Source organism: Mixophyes fleayi, chromosome 4, assembly GCF_038048845.1.
Source record: "Mixophyes fleayi isolate aMixFle1 chromosome 4, aMixFle1.hap1, whole genome shotgun sequence".
Taxonomy (NCBI): domain Eukaryota; kingdom Metazoa; phylum Chordata; class Amphibia; order Anura; family Limnodynastidae; genus Mixophyes; species Mixophyes fleayi.
The window spans coordinates 301199315-301217049 of record NC_134405.1 but is presented as its reverse complement, the minus strand read 5'-3'; the positions used below and the strand labels follow the sequence as shown (position 1 = coordinate 301217049).

General features: G+C 45.2%; 1 protein-coding gene across 3 annotated transcripts in view; it reads right to left on the bottom strand.

Moving 5' to 3' along the window:
* Window positions 1–17731, bottom strand: part of C1QTNF2 (C1q and TNF related 2) — a 79256-nt gene extending 61525 nt beyond the window's left edge. For all 3 annotated transcript variants that reach the window (XM_075209884.1, XM_075209885.1, XM_075209886.1), the window contains exon 1: window positions 17529–17731. The gene's annotated coding sequence lies outside the window, so the exon portion shown is untranslated. The remainder of the gene's footprint in view (window positions 1–17528) is intronic.
* Between the last annotated feature and the right edge of the window lie 4 nt (window positions 17732–17735).

Genomic DNA, 17735 nt, shown 5'->3' with positions numbered 1-17735 from the left:
AATCCAACTGTGGTTGCTTGAGTTATCTTTTAAACGGATCAGCTAACTCTTTTATCATTTCCGTTTCTACTGAACTGTTGCCATACCAGCTATTGTTCTACCGCTGTTCTGAGTTACCACTTAAAGGGATCAACTAGTTCTTCTACATATTTGTTTCTATTGAACTGCTGCTGTGCCAGTAACTCATCTGCTGTTGCTCTGGTTTACCATCTAAACGGATCAGCTTGTTCTTCATCACATTTGTTTCTATTGAACTGTCGCTGTATAAGTAATTCAGCTGTTGTTGCTCTGAGTTACCATCTGAACAGATCTACTGGTTCTTCATTGATACTGTTTCCATTGGACTGCTCTTCTCAACTAATCAACTTCCTCATTGTTATTGTCCTCAGTGAACTTTACCTGTTATTGTCATATTCCTTTTATATCTGGCTCCACCTATATTTCTGCCTCACTCATTCTTGGAACCGCGACCTGCGGTAATAGGTGTTTCTAAGCCCATGCCCTCTCCTAGGGTCATGGTGAAAAGCACCTACCGCTAGACTCCGCGCCCCAGTTCGAGCAGATATCATCTGCAGGTATACAGGACTCACTAAATTCTCCAGATTTCGTGACAACCACCTTGACATGGGCACAATGTGATTCCAGATTATTGGAGAAGATAAGGATGTCGTCTAGGTAGATGACAACTGTTTTGTAGAGGTGGTCACGGAAAATTTAGTTGACATAATGCTGGAATACTGCTGGGGCATTACTTAATCCGAATGGCATGCCTAAGTACTCATATTGCCCATCCCGAGTGTTAAAAGCGGTCTTCCATTCGTCCCCTGCATGAATTCGAATTAAATTGTAATCCCCTCTTAAATCTTATTTGGTGAAAATGGTGGCTCCTGTGACACAATCAAACAATTCAGTGATTAGGGGCAATGGATAACAAATATTGATGGTAATATCGTTCAAACCTCTATAGTCAGTGCAGGGGCGGAGACCACCATCTTTTTTCTTAACAAAAAAGAAACCTGCTCCAGCAGGTGAGGAAGATGGACGGATAAACCCCTTCTCAAGGTTTTCCTGGATGTATTCAGACATTGATTTAGTCCCAGGGAGAGAGAGCGGGTAGGTACGCACCCTAGGGGGTGTTTTCCTTGACATCAAATCAATAGTACAATCCCACTCTCCATGTGGTGGTAAAGCGTCAGCACTAGCTTTACTGAAGTCATCGGAGAAGTCCCTGTAAGGTAAGGGTGGAAGTTTTTGACCAGAGGAGACTGTGGTTTGAAGTGGTATGACACGCTGGAGGCAGGAGTCCTTACAAAATACACCGCATGATGTAATCTGACACGTAGTCCAATCAATCTGGCGGTTATGTAACCAGAGCCAAGGTAAACCTAGGATTAAGGAATGTAAAGCTTTGGGAATGATAAAAAGCTTAAGCAATTCTCAGTGCAGAAACCCCACTCTAATCTTCAGAGGTTGAGGCGGGTGGGTGATAATACTATTTGAGATGCGACTTCCATCCACTGCAATGATGTAGAAAGGTTGAGGTAACGAATCTGTGGGTAACCGCAACTCTTGAACCACTGTGGCAGTAATGAAGTTTCCAGTGGCACCAGAATCAAGAACAGCTGAGAGGTTCTTGGTTCACTGAGCATGTTCAAGAGTGATTGTTAGTACATAGTCAGTATTTTGTGGAGAACAATTGACTACTCCTAACCTAGCTTCTCCATCACCAGTGAGGAGCGGGAGTTTCCCGGACACTTGGGGCAGGAATCAAGTAAGTGTCCCGATGCTGCACAGTAAAGGCATAAGTTCGCCAGTCAGCGTCCCTGACGCTCCTCTTTGGTTAAACGAGAGCGACTCACTTGCATGGGCTCATTCTCCAGGACACGCTCCTGAAAGCGTAAATCAACTTTAGTACACAGGGAAATTAGTTCATCAAGTGTAGAAGGCAGATTACGAGTAGATAGCTTGTCCTTAATTTTATCAGACAATCCACTCCAGAAGGCTGCGATCAGGGCCTCTTCATTCCACTTCAATTCAGAAGCCAATATTTGGAACTGAACCAGGTATTGGCGAACAGGACGAGAGCCTTGTCGAAGACGTTAGTCTATCTAAGGACGTTGAAATGGTTCTGTCTGGCTGGTCAAAGATCCGACGGAGAGCTGCTGTAAATCCAGAACATGAGGAAAGTAGGGGATCTGCTCTTTCCCACAATGGAGATGCGGATCCTCTCCAGGGTGTCCGCCATCACCTCCTGGATGTCCTCTAGATTCCTCAAACTCAATCTCACAAAAACCAAACTTATTGTCTTTCCCCCCACTCACTCCCCCTGCCCTTCCGACCCTTCTATCACCGCTCTCAACTCCTCTATTTCCCCTGTTTCTCAACTTCGCTGCCTCGGCGTCACCCTGGACTCCTCTCTCTCCTTTGTCCCTCACATCCTCTCTCTCGCCAAATCCTGCCGCTTCCAGCTGCGCAACATCGCACGCATTCGGCCCTTCCTCTCCCAAGAGGCCACCAAAGCCCTTGTCCACTCTCTTATTATCTCCCGCTTGGACTACTGTAACCTCCTCCTTACTGGCCTCCCCCGCTCTCATCTCGCTCCCCTTCGCTCCGTACTCAATGCAGCCGCTCGGCTCATTTTCCTTTTTCGCCGCTCCTCTTCTGTCTCCCCCCTCTACCAATCCCTCCACTGGCTCCCTATCCCCTACAGAATTGTGTTCAAGCTCCTCACTCTTACTTTTAAGGCCCTCTCCAACTCCACTGCTCCCTACATATCCAACCTCATCTCCATTCACGCTCCATCCCACCCTCTTCGTTCGGCTAACGACCACCGCCTCTCTTCCCCCCTGGTTATCTCCTCCCATGCTCGCATCCAAGACTTCTCCCGCGCTGCCCCCCTCCACTGGAACCAGCTCCCCCGCTCCATCAGAACTTCCCCCAACTTGTCCAGCTTCAAACGGGCCTTAAAAACCCACCTCTTCCTTAAAGCCCTTCAGTCCCCCACCCATTGACCTCCTCCCAGTCTCCCCCTACCCCCCTCTCCTGTCCCCCTCCTACTTCCCTCCTTTTCATTCTCCTCTCTCCCCCCCTCCGTTATCCCCATTCCCTCCTCCTACCATTGTGTCTCTGTCCGTCCTACCCTCCCCTTAGATTGTACGCTCCTCTGAGCAGGGCCTCCTCTCCTTCTGTTCTCCACCACCTTAACTCTGCATTTCAGCTCCTTGTCTCCTCCGCGAGATCCTCCGGCCCCTGTCTCTACCCCGCTGGGGGCTCTCACCTCTAATCTAGCTGTTTATTGAGCTTCTGAGTTACTGTGATTTCTGTTAACTGTACTGTGCTGTCTCACCCTGTATCGTGTTTCTGTCTGTCCCTGTACGGCGCTACGGATACTTAGTGGCGCCCTATAAATAAAAATTAATAATAATAATAATTAATAATAAAATTAATAATAATGGAGATGCCCAGATTAATACTTGTCCCGATAGGAGGGAGATAATGAATGCAACTCTTGCTTTCTCCGTAGGGAAATTGCTGGGCTGTAGCTCAAAATGGATCTCACATTGATTCAAGAACCCGCTGCACAATTTTGGATCGCCATCAAACTGGGCAGAAGTTGGCAGATAAAGGCAAGAAGCTGTGGCAGGAACTTGAACAGATGAAGCTTGTACAGAAACAGAAGAGTCACCTGAACTTAGAATAGATTGAATGCTATCCAGGAGGGAGGACAATTCTTGAAGGAACTGCACGATTTGTCCCTGTGCGGTTTCCTGGCTCACAAGCCAATTCACCAGGCTTTGCATTAAGCCCGCTCCTTGGAGCAGATCACCAGCGGGATTCATTAGGCCAGTGCAAACTGTCATGCCTGAGGATCTGTCTGTACCCAGACTGGGTTGTGTCTCTGGAGCTGGACCAGTGACTACATGGACAAAGCTGGGTGGCCTGATAATGTTCCTCTGCATGTAGTGAATGGACTGGTGCAGATGGTGATTACACTAGCAGAGGAGAGCAAATAGGAACTGGACTGCTGGACCGGACAGGAACCAGAATGCTGTAAACAAAATGCTGGAAGTGGATCACTGGAACCAGAATGGATTAAATTGGACTGGAGCCAGAATGCAGACTGCACTGTCTGAGCTGGATTAATAGCAAGACTGCTGGGAACCAGGATGGCATCTGAAATACATTGTTGCACTGCCAACAGGTATGGGCTCCCGGAAGTCCTTTTATAGTTGTTGTTGATTCCTGATTGGGGACTACAGTCAGCTGGGCAGAAGCAGCACTCTGAATTCCTGAGATGGATCAGGTGACTATATCCAAGATGGCAGCTACCATGAACTGGTTTTGGAGGGAATCTGAAATGGAGACTGTTATCACCTGATTGGCTGAGAGGAATCATCTGACCAAATCCAAGATGGCTGCACCCATAGTCTGATTCTGGAGGTATCTCCGGAGTGGAGACAGACTGGACAGTATCTTATAGAGAGGTCTGAAACCAGCAGAGCCTGAAGAGCGCATGGACAACTTGGAAAGGCAGTGAAGAGGTAAGTGACCTGAGACCTGAAACCTGAGAGCCTGGTGTGTGACAACATTGCTACATAACAAGTTATGATCCTATTCAGTAGGATGTATTCGCTGCATCAATCACTACCATATTGCCTTCTACTAATTATGGCTATATCATCTTTTGGCAATCAATACTTTTTTAAATCAAGTTAGTGTATCTGTCGTCACAAACTCCCTCGGTAGGGAATTCCACAGCCTGACCAACCTTACAGCAAAGCCCTTTGGCTATCTATCCTATAGTTACAATGGATGTCCCAATATAATTTATATTTTGTCTGTCTTGATTAATGAAAGTTGGATAGTATAATTTAAATTGCAAAAAAAAAATCAACTTTTAACTTTCCATTATTTTAAATACATCTAACCATCTATCAACAGTAAAATTAAAAAGGTCCTGGCAAATCTATGTGTCACAGGCACTAGGAGTCTTTACACAGTATCACCCGCTGATGGTTTTATCAGAGCAGTAGAGTTGGTATATGATACTCCAGTGGCAGGGTGATAATGGAGCTGGAAACAGCAGATGGTTAGAGAATGCTCAGAAAGTCTATGACTAGCAGCACTGGTAAACAATAGGTAACTGAACACGAGGATCTGGATGGACAAGGACACGTGAGGGTAGTCAGTGGTCTGCGCACGGCAAGTTGTACCACTGCTATAGTGAGAAAGAATGTCCAGGAGTAATAAGGAGGTGGAAGTCAGCGGTCTGTGTATAGCAAGTTGTACCGCTGTCTGTAGTGAAGGAATGGAATCCAGGTGAAGGTAACGGGGAAGTCAGTGGTCTGCCTGTAGCAAGTTGTACCACTGCTTATGTGAGAGGATATATGCAACTGGTGACACAGGGAAACAGGAATCAGTGGTCTGCCTCTAGCAAGTTGTACCACTGAATATATATGTGAGGAAGGACACGAGGAGATAAATGCAATGCAGAGTCTACACGGGTACACTGAACTTGATCCCACGTTGAACTGCACACAATAATAATAATGAATGAACAGCACTGCACAGATAAACAAAGTCACTAGAACAGTCCAGCAAAAGGAAACACAGTCAATAATAGCAATAGTCTCAGAGGATGGAAACTCCGGAGGAGAACAACTTAGTCCAGATGGATATGCAATACACCAGCACAGTCAATGAGAAGTATGCATACCGTGGTTCAGATGAGCAGGCTGTTAGAGATAGCTGCAGGGATACCTGAGCGGCAGGGAACTGACGAGATGAGAAGTCCTTGCAGAATGGAAGCGGCAGGTAGGTGCAGCGCACTGTAGGTAGGCCAGCAAGGACGACAAAATACTCAGGAAGCAGTAGTATATCGAATTGAACAGCAGGAGACCACGGGAGAGCTGAAGCGATGTAGCAGAGCTGGAAGCCGAGGAGCGTAGACTCGATGCTAACAGGCAAGTTGACACAAATGGACACACTGTAGAAGCAGTAGGCAGTGGGTCAGCTGACGGCAGGTAGAATGCAGACTGGAGCGCTGAGACGAGCAGGGCTCTGTAGACACGCTGAAGTAGCTAACAGGAATCAGCTGGAACAGTAGCGATGTAACACAGGAGAGTTGGAGAGATCTGTAACTTGTTAGACACACGGAGGCAGCGGATAGGAATCAGCTGCTGGAGTCACGATGAAACACAGGAGAGTTTGAAGTAATCTGTAACTGTAGATATACGGAGGCAGCGGATAGGAATCAGCTGCTGGAGTCACGATGAAACACAGGAGAGTTTGCAGTAATCTGTAACTGTAGATACACGGAGGCAGCGGATAGGAATCAGCTGCTGAAGTCACTAGGAACATGAGGAGTAGAAGTGGTCTGGAAACCACAAACGGCTAACAGGAATCAGCATAAGCTGAACACACGAGGAGGCACTGGAACACCTTCAGAGACTCATGAGGAATGAGACTCCAAGATCAGGCAACGTGGTATTGACCACAGGTGCTTAATATAGGGAGTGTTGCCTGATCAGCCAATTAAGCTAAAGGAACAGAACTGAAGGTTAGAAGGGACTGCACATGCGCAGTACCTCATTATAATGGACGGACACGGTTCCTAGCTACCTTAGAAGTAGCACTCACAGTCCGGTGAGTGACAGTACCCCCCCTTTTAAAGGTGGGCACAGAACACCTGGAACCGGGTTTGTCCGGAAATTTGGTATAGAATTTTTTCAAGAGGGCTGGAGCGTTGAGATCTTCAGCTTTGATCCATGAACGCTCATCAGGACCAAAGCCTTTCCAATGCACGGGGAAACGAAGAACTCCTCGCGAAATTTTAGCATCCAAAACCTGAGTAATCTCAAAGTCTTCCTCCTGATGAACTTGAAGTGGCCGAGGTGCTGAAGGAGGGACCGAGAAACGGTTGATGATGAGAGGTTTGAGCAAGGAAACATGGAAGGCGTTGGAAATACGAAGACTCTTGGGAAGTAAAAGTTTGAAGCAAACTGGATTTATAACTTGAATGATCCTATATGGACCAATAAAACGGGGAACAAATTTCATGGATGGAACCTTCAAACGAATATTCTTAGTAGATAGCCACACCCGGTCTCCGACTTTCAATGGTGGAATAGCCCGTCTCTTTTTGTCCGCAAAAGACTTATATCTGGCAGATGTCTTCTTTAAACAGGTTTTTACCTGAGCCCAAATATTTTTGAAGGTTTGACACAAAGTCTCAACAGCAGGAACTTGGGTGGGCGGGAGGGCAGGAAATTCCGGGAAAGACGGATGTGACCGTAAACCACAAAGAATGGAGTTTTAGACGATGACTCATGGTACATGTTGTTATGAGCGAATTCAGCCCAAGGAAGTAATTCTACCCAGATGTCTTGATTGGCTGACAAGAACATCCTTAAGAAAGTCTCAAGATCTTGGTTGACTCTTTCAGTTTGTCCGTTCGATTGAGGATGGTAGGAAGATGAGAGTGCTAATCGTATGCCCAAGGTCTTGCAAAGGGCCCGCCAGAATCTGGAAACGAATTGTACTCCTCTATCTGGCACGATCTCGGACGGACATCCATGAATACGGAAAATTTCTCTAATGAAATGTTCAGCCAGGGTAGAAGATGAAGGTAAACCAGACAAGGGAACGAAATGCGCCATCTTCGAAAATCTATCCACCACTACCCAAATGGTGTTGCAATTCTTACTAGGAGGAAGCTCAGTAACAAAGTCCATACTAATATGGGTCCAAGGCTTGGATGGAATGGGTAGTGGCTGAAGCAACCCCGCTGGAGTTCTGCGGGGGGTCTTAAACTGGGAGCATAAATCGCATGCCGCGATAAACTCTTTGACATCTCTCCTCATAGAAGGCCACCAATAACTTCGAGAGAGGATTTCAAAGGTCTTGCGTTCACCAGCGTGTCCAGAGAAACGAGAAGAGTGAAACCATGAAAGGATTTTTTTCCTAAGAGCAGGAGGCACGAGGGTCTTCCCAAATGGTAGCACTTTAGTGGAAGAAGCAGCCAGAGAAACACATTTGGGGTCTAATATAAAGTGGTTAGGAATCTCTTCAACGTCTGAGGACGCCACAAAGGCTCGAGATAGAGCGTCTGCTTTTTTATTCTTTGCAGCTGGTTTGAAGGTTATGATTAGATCAAAACGGGAAAAGAAAAGAGACCATCTTGCCCGACGAGGATTAAAACATTGAGCAGACTGTAGGTATGACAAATTTTTATGATCCGTAAAAATTGTCACCGGATGACGAGCTCCCTCTAACAAATATCTCCACTCCTCCAATGCTACTTTAATAGCCAGCAACTCCTTGTCCCCGATGGTGCAATTTTTCTCTGCAGGCAGAAGACCCGGAGAGTAAAAGGCACAAGGATGGAATCCCTGTTGCTCCGATTTCCGGGAGAGAATGGCTCCTAAACCAACATTAAAGGCGTCTACCTCTAGGAAGAAGGGAAGCGTCACATCAGGCTGTCGAAGGATGGGAGCAGAGGAGAAGGACTCTTTAAGAAATTGAAAGGCTTGGAGAGCCTCAGATGACCATTGCTTAGTATTGGCCCCTTTGCGAGTTAAAGCCACAATGGGAGATGCAATTGAAGAGAAGTCTTGAATGAAGCGTCTATAGTAGTTGGCAAAGCCTAAAAAACGCTGAATGGCACGAAGAGTAGTTGGCTGAGGCCAAAGTAACACAGCATTCACCTTTTCTGGATCCATTTGTAGACCAACTCCGGAAACAATATAACCCAAAAATGGAACCTGGGGCAACTCAAATGAACATTTTTCTAATTTACAGAATAATGAATTTTTCCGGAGTCTGGAAAGAACTTCGGCCACTTGTTGGTGATGTGAAGGCAGGTCTTGGGAAAAGATGAGTATGTCGTCCAGATATACTACGACACATACATATAACAAGTCCCGAAAGATCTCGTTAATGAAGCCCTGGAAAACAGCAGGGGCATTACATAACCCGAAGGGCATTACTAAGTATTCATAATGCCCATCTCTGGTGTTAAAAGCTGTTTTCCATTCGTCACCGGACCTGATTCTAATCAAGTTGTAGGCACCTTGAAGATCCAACTTAGTAAAAATCCGGGCTCCCTTGATCCGATCAAACAACTCAGTAATCAGAGGAATGGGATACCGATTTTTGATAGTGATAGCATTAAGTCCACGAAAATCTATGCAAGGGCGTAATGATCCATCTTTCTTCTTCACGAAGAAGAACCCAGCTCCAGCGGGAGAAGTAGAAGGTCGAATAAATCCTCGCTGGAGATTCTCTTGGATGTATTCAGCAGTAGCCTGAGTCTCAGGTAATGAAAGTGGATACACACGACCCCTAGGTGGAGTCTTGCCAGGTAACAGGTCAATCGGACAATCCCATGAACGATAAGGGGGAAGACGTTCAGACTGAGCTTTATCAAAGACGTCGGCAAATGAAGCATACTGAGGAGGAAGTCCCGGTGAGGAAGGTGAAATGGAGGTTTGCTGTATTTTACGAGGAACAACACGAGAAAGACAATGTTGGTGACATTCAGGTCCCCAAGACGTAACTTGAGGAGTGCGCCAGTCAATCTGGGGAGAATGACATTGAAGCCATGGAAGGCCTAAAACAATCGGACTTGTACTAACAGGAAGGATTAAAAACGAAATTTCTTCTCGGTGTAGAACACCAATCTGAAGGGTCACTGAAGACGTACTTTGGGTGATGAGACCGTTGATAATACGTGATCCATCGATAGCAGTCACCGTAATAGGAGTCTTCAGGGTAATAACTGGTAGGGGACATTGATTTACAAGGGATTCAGAAATGAAATTTCCCACAGCTCCTGAGCTTGGGACTCAAAAGACTTAGTAGCAAATGAAATGGTAACGTCAAATGCACAGATTTTTGATTTCGTAGAAGATGGAGAGGACTCCAGGGACCCTAACTTCACCTCTCCAGAACTAGTTAGGGCCTGGCATTTCCCGATTTTTTGGGGCATGACTGGAGCATATGTGTGGCATCAGCACAATAGATACAAAGTCTATTCTTAATTCTTCGATTCCTCTCTGCAGAGGTTAGTTTGGAACGTCCAATCTCCATCGGTATTACCGGAGGTGAAGCAGGACGAATTTGAGAAGTGGAACGAAGAGATGTTTTAGCTGAAGTAGTTCTCTCAGAGTCCCTCTCACGAAATCTGAGATCCACACAATGACAAAGAGAAATCAAATCTTCTAAAGACGTAGGGAGTTCTTGAGTAGTCAGTGCATCTTTAATTTTATCCGAGAGCCCCTGCCAGAAGGCGGCAATTAACGCTTCAGTGTTCCACTGAAGCTCAGAGGCTAAGATCCTAAATTGAATGACGTACTGTCCTACTGTACGAGAACCCTGTCGTAAACGAAGAATGCTAGAGGCAGCGGAAATAACACGACCTGGTTCATCGAATACATTACGAAACATGGAAATAAATTTGGTACTATCCTGTAACAACGGATCATTTCTTTCCCACAGAGGGGAAGCCCATGCGAGAGCTTGTCCGGAAAATAATGAAATGAGATAGGCCACTCTGGAACGATGAGTAGAAAAGTTTTGAGGTTGGAGCTCAAAATGTACTGAGCATTGGTTGAGGAAACCTCTACATGTTTTGGGATATCCATCATACTTTGACGGAGTTGGCAGGTGAAGCGTGGAAGCCGTAGACACCTGGGATGGCACTGGGGAAACGGAGGAAAGCACAGAAGCATCAACAGAAGCTGTAATATTCTGCCCAGACGTTCTTTGGGAGACTAACGTCTGGTAACATTGTAGTAATAGTTGTTGACGAACATCCTGTTGTTCCACACGGGTGACCAGATGCTGCAGCATCTCTTTAGCTGTGGGTTCCGAATCTGGGTCTGTCATGGCCTGATCTTACTGTCACGGGCACTAGGAGTCTTTACCCAGTATCACCCGCTGATGGTTTTATCAGAGCAGTAGAGTTGGTATATGATACTCCGGTGGCAGGGTGATAATGGAGCTGGAAACAGCAGATGGTTAGAGAATGCTCAGAAAGTCTATGACTAGCAGCACTGGTAAACAATAGGTAACTGAACACGAGGATCTGGATGGACAAGGACACGTGAGGGTAGTCAGTGGTCTGCGCACGGCAAGTTGTACCACTGCTATAGTGAGAAAGAATGTCCAGGAGTAATAAGGAGGTGGAAGTCAGCGGTCTGCGTATAGCAAGTTGTACCGCTGTCTGTAGTGAAGGAATGGAATCCAGGTGAAGGTAACAGGGAAGTCAGTGGTCTGCCTGTAGCAAGTTGAACCACTGCTTATGTGAGAGGATATATGCAACTGGTGACACAGGGAAACAGGAATCAGTGGTCTGCCTCTAGCAAGTTGTACCACTGAATATATATGTGAGGAAGGACACGAGGAGATAAATGCAATGCAGAGTCTACACGGGTACACTGAACTTGATCCCACGTTGAACTGCACACAATAATAATAATGAATGAACAGCACTGCACAGATAAACAAAGTCACTAGAACAGTCCAGCAAAAGGAAACACAGTCAATAATAGCAATAGTCTCAGAGGATGGAAACTCCGGAGGAGAACAACTCAGTCCAGATGGATATGCAATACACCAGCACAGTCAATGAGAAGTATGCATACCGTGGTTCAGATGAGCAGGCTGTTAGAGATAGCTGCAGGGATACCTGAGCGGCAGGGAACTGACGAGATGAGAAGTCCTTGCAGAATGGAAGCGGCAGGTAGGTGCAGCGCACTGTAGGTAGGCCAGCAAGGAAAACAAAATACTCAGGAAGCAGTAGTATATCGAATTGAACAGCAGGAGACCACGGGAGAGCTGAAGCGATGTAGCAGAGCTGGAAGCCGAGGAGCGTAGACTCGATGCTAACAGGCAAGTTGACACAAATGGACACACTGTAGAAGCAGTAGGCGGCGGTTCAGCTGACGGCAGGTAGAATGCAGACTGGAGCGCTGAGACGAGCAGGACTCTGTAGACACGCTGAAGTAGCTAACAGGAATCAGCTGGAACAGTAGCGATGTAACACAGGAGAGTTGGAGAGATCTGTAACTTGTTAGACACACGGAGGAAGCGGATAGGAATCAGCTGCTGGAGTCACGATGAAACACAGGAGAGTTTGAAGTAATCTGTAACTGTAGATATACGGAGGCAGCGGATAGGAATCAGCTGCTGGAGTCACGATGAAACACAGGAGAGTTTGCAGTAATCTGTAACTGTAGATACACGGAGGCAGCGGATAGGAATCAGCTGCTGAAGTCACTAGGAACATGAGGAGTAGAAGTGGTCTGGAAACTACAAACGGCTAACAGGAATCAGCATAAGCTGAACACACGAGGAGGCACTGGAACACCTTCAGAGACTCATGAGGAATGAGACTCCAAGATCAGGCAACGTAGTATTGACCAAAGGTGCTTAATATAGGGAGTGTTGCCTGATCAGCCAATTAAGTTAAAGGAACAGAACTGAAGGTTAGAAGGGACTGCACATGCACAGTACCTCATTATAATGGACGGAAACGGTTCCTAGCTACCTTACAAGTAGCACTCACAGTCCGGTGAGTGACACTATGGGCTAGATTTACAATCAGGCGTGTTTGTAAACCCGCCGACTTTCGGCGGATTTGGCGGCGGTTTAGCCATCGCCGGATTTACTAAGGCTAAACCCGCCGTCCAAACGGCCATAAATGATGTTTCCAAACCCGCCTCTGTATACATCGCCATGACGGTTTCAACAATGTTCAACATACAAACAGCCAGATTTACTATTAGGGGGTTTATAAAGCCGCCGGAAAACCGCCATTCAAAAGACCAAAATGAAAGCGCTGCTTGTGAGCGGCGAGATTGTTCAAACAGTGTGCTGTTTCAGATATTTGGGCAATCAGAACAGAAGGAAAAGGGCCATTTCATGTTCAAAGTTTTTTCCTTTGGGATTGTATATGTTAAAAGGCCAGTGTCTTGTAATTGCAGTGTTGTTTTGGTTTCTTTTTCTCTTGTGTCTTCCCACCATGCAATTTATTTACTGATTTAGTAGAGGGGTGTTATAGCGTACCTTTGTACTTTGGTAAACTAGGTTCAGGTTACTAGAATAATCTGGTTGGGTGGCTATGTATGCACCTGAAAAGGGGTTTGATATTATCCTGGCTGGCTGTTTGATACATAATCTAGCAATACATCAACTTACCCCACCGATTATTGCAGTAGACAGTGAAGAAGAAGGGGTCCGTGTCACATCTGGTGATGTGCAGAGCACAGAGGGCGGAAGGGAGATTAGAGACCGTCTAATTGCAAACTACTTTACATGTAAGTACATAGTATGAAAAACATTTTTTGCTCAAAAATGTGTTTTATGTGAGTGCAATTTTTATATTTTATTTTAAATGTTTTGTAAATTGGAACCTTTAAAAACAGGATAGTGTGTACTCCTCATGTGGTAAATATGAACATCCCTGGATTGTGACGGTCAGAGGTCAATGTTTAAGTGAAATTAGTGCATAGTTTTTAAAACATCAGTATACTCTTGTTTAATTAGCAGAAAAGAAACACTGACACCATAGAAATTTAACTGCATTTATTGCAGAACACAATAAATAATAACGTATAATGCTTATGCAAACTTGTGAAAACATGAAGCAATAATAATTATTGCACTACCGACGTCTTTTTGCAGGCATATCACAATGCTTGGTGCCACTCTCTCCCCTCCCTCGCCCACCCCTGGTGCGAGCACCTCTCCTTGGAGGAGTACTCTGTACAGATGTGCTAGGCGTACTAGCGGTACTGGTGGTGGCTGAAGACATAGGTGCCGGTAAACGGGCTACAATTTCTGAATGTAGTTGCCCTGCCAGCCGGGTCACATTGGCATTCCCCTCACGTACTGTGTAATGTAAGGCCTCCACAGCCCCAGTCATTTGGGCCAGCTGCACATTGGTCTGTTCTAAAGCTGTTGCCAGACGGTTGATTCCAGCAGGGAGTTGACTATTGGAGCGGTGTATCCGCCTCAACTGGGCCGCAATTTGGGACATGTGACGAGTTTGCCTGTCCATGAATAATGTCTGTTGCTGCTGGAATGCGCCAATAGACAGCGCCATTTCTCTGGCTGGGTCCATAGGTGCAGGTGCAGGTTGGTGGTGTGATGGTTCAGCAGGGCCAGGTGAAACTTCCTGGAGGCCAGACACAGGGGCATCCACTGTTACCAGGGTGATGGTTGTTAGATCCTCTGGCTCAGGGGACATTTCCAGGGACTCCGCCTGAGGTGGCTGGTATGAAGAGGGCCCTGTGTATGAAAAATGACGGTAAGTATATAGTATATAATATGTTTGTATATTGCATTCTGAACACTGGATAGGAAAGAATAATCTTTAGCAACTACAGATTCTTTCACAATGTTTGCATTCCTGATTTCTAGTCCTATGCTACCTGCTTACGGATGCACTTATTATCCTTTTAATACCCATTATCATTTGGACTGTGTAGTACATGCTGGGTTATTTTGACTAAACTGCATGCTATCAAAAGTGGAGATGTTGCCTATAGCAACCAATCAGATTTTAGCTGTCATTTTGTTGAATGCAATAAATAAAGTAAAGGTATATTCTGATGGGTTTCTATAGGCAACATATCAGTTGAGTAAAATGTAGCCCTAACTTCTCATTGCAAACAATAAAAAGAAAAAAAAAAACAACATTGACAGCAACATTTGCACAGAAAATCAAGTAACTCCATTATTTCTCTCCTAAACAGAAATCACGCACCTGCTTGCTCGTCTGTGCCCGAATCTCTCGCTGAAGGTGGAGGTGTAGGTCTGGCACTGGGACTGAACTGCGGTCCTGGCGATTCTGGATGTATTAGAAAAAGCATACAATGTATTTCCAGAAAAAAACAATTTCCAAATATACTGTTTATTGCACAAATGTGTTTGCAATTTTTGTTTTTTTTTCTATGAGAAAAAAAAACCTTTACAAACTATTAGAGGCAAAAATACACTTTGAAAAACAAAAAAAAAAAATGTTTAAGAAAAAACGTTTGCAAAGAGAAAAGCAGTTTTGCAAAGAGAAAAGCAGTTAAAATACTGTTAGGGTAAAAAAAACAAATAACTCACCAACTACTTGGCCAAAAGAGGGCGAATCTGTGTCCTGGACATTTATGCCCTCTACAATTTCAGCCGGCATTATCTGGCGCAGCTCCTCCTCGTACGTGGTGTACTCCATACGAAGTGGGGGGCCACCACCCGTGCGCCTTGTCGACCTCCTTTCCTGGGCCATCTTCTCTTTAAGCCTCCTCTTAATATCAGAGAAGCGCTTGCGGCAGTGTGCCACTGTCCGCTTCAGTGGGCCCACCGCGTTCACGGCATCACAGACTCTCCCCCACAGTTGGTGACGCCGCCTTAGAGGAGTCCGGGCTGCCAGGTTCCCTAGGATGACCTCGTAGCAGGGAATGATGTTGTGCACCAACACACAATTCTCATCATGTGAGAAGCGCACATTCCTCCCTGTCTTGGTCTTCCTGCCCTGTCTCCTCAACCTCTCCCTCCTCTGACCCCTCAACCTCCATCTCCCTCTCCTCAGCCTGTTCTCCCCTCCTATCTCTGGACATTTTTACCCAGAAGACAGAAAAACACAAAACACTGAAGGACTTACAAACACAAAGAACAAACTACACTACCTACAGACACACTCTCCACACAGTCACACACAAGTAACACAGACAAAGGACAAGTCAAATACAAAAAATACAAGACAGAAAATAAATGAGAAAATAAATGTACAAAACAGGAAAAAACCACAGGACTACTCACACTTCAAACAGATATCGCTCCACCAATCCACCAAACTCCAACTCTCAGCAAACCACTATCCTCCAAACTCTTCTCACAAAACTCCTCAAACCCCTATCAAAGAAAAAGTGTCAGGCCAGTGGTTTATATAGGGCTTGTGATGTCAAATCTCCTGATTTTTAAAATAGCCAATAGTAACAGGCCAGGAGACAGGTGTAATTTTCAAAAAAACCGCCTTTACACAAAAGCGCCGTCATTTAAAGCAAAAGCGCCATGTTCTATTCAAAGCCGCCGGCGGCTTTGAGCATTACATCCCGCCGTTACATCGCCGGCGGCTTCAAATTGAAGCTGAAATGCGCCCATTAGTAAATCCGTCTGTTTGCAATGCAAACACGCCGGAAAACCGCCGCGATGCATGGCGGTTTGAAGCCGCCATGCATCACGCCTGATAGTAAATCTAGCCCTATGTATCTGTTCCAAAAAAATGTAAGTTAATTCTACAGAGGAGTAACTCGGGGTGGGCATCAGGGTTAGAGTGGATGTAATATACCATTGGAAAAAAAAGGTCATGTAAGATACAGTGTATAACAATATTTACCTTTAGTAAAAAGATAACTAACTAGTTATGGTTTCCATAAATCAATGCAAGTGCACTTCGCATTACATTGGCACCAAACATACATAGATGGGGCAAGTTTATGTCAAACAAGTTGAGTCTGTTTATGCTTGCCCCACTTATACACACATTGTATTGAGTGGACAGAGCAGATATAGTACAATACAGTACGTTTTCTCCATGACATCATGTGCCATATAATTTTTAATTTAATTTGCTGCTTCTGTAACCAGTTTGGTGTGGTTTCCCTTTGTATTTTACTGGGCATTGTGGATGGAAATTGTGCCTATACAAGACTTTTCAGTTCTACCAGTAATTGCCTGCAGTGGACACACAGTAATTAATTTTACATACCTGTAGCTTAGGGCCATTAGGTGAATGGGTGAATGTAGCTAGTCCCCCTAACTGATAACACCTTTGCTTCCTTCAATACTCTTAACTTCCCTATAAATTGACTTTATCACGTCTTTCATCTACTATCATAACTACCAACATACGGGTAGCAGACATTGGGAAAGGCAAATGTCATGCTGGGGATGTGGCCACAACGAGGACGGTGTGCCTAGTGCTTTTCAAGATATAGGCTGCCTTGATCTCTCCTCCCATCTAAACACCTTCATTGCCATGCACACTGCAGTGAACAGGATACTTCCCAACTTTCCCACCCACGAGACAAAGCTGTCCCGATCCGGATAGTGGGACAGAGCCTTCAAATCATGACGGTTGGGAGTAATGTCTTAGTGAGGTCACAATGCAAGTAGACATGCATGGGACACCTGTATAGTGATGTATGCAAACCCCTGTAACTGCACTAAGTGCAGCTACTGTAATTCATGTGAAAGGATTTCTATGACTGATCTCTAGAACTATTTTCATGCACAATTTTTTTTTATTTAGTTATCAGTGCAAGAGCCTCATAAATATTGTTCATTGTACATTAGTGGTTTGTTATTTGTATCATGAAACCCTCAAAGTACACTGCTGTGTAAATATATATATATATATATATATATATATATATATATATATATATATATATATATATAATAAAGGATACTAGTTTGAGTCAGACATAATTATAGAGGGGCCAACCATTTGTATGAGTGTTCAATTCTCTTACATTATTCTACAGAACATGTTTCCAGCCTCAGGTTACAGTCTGGAAGTGTAAGAACAGAGCAGACATAGGCACTCGGGGGCTACCAGCAGGGGGGGTGGCCGGTATCTATGGAGGGACCTGCGCTGTCTAGCTCTTATCTAATCCATAGACCCGACCATGGAAACCGCGCACTTGGCAGTGTCCGGGGGCCCAGGCCACGTGACGCTA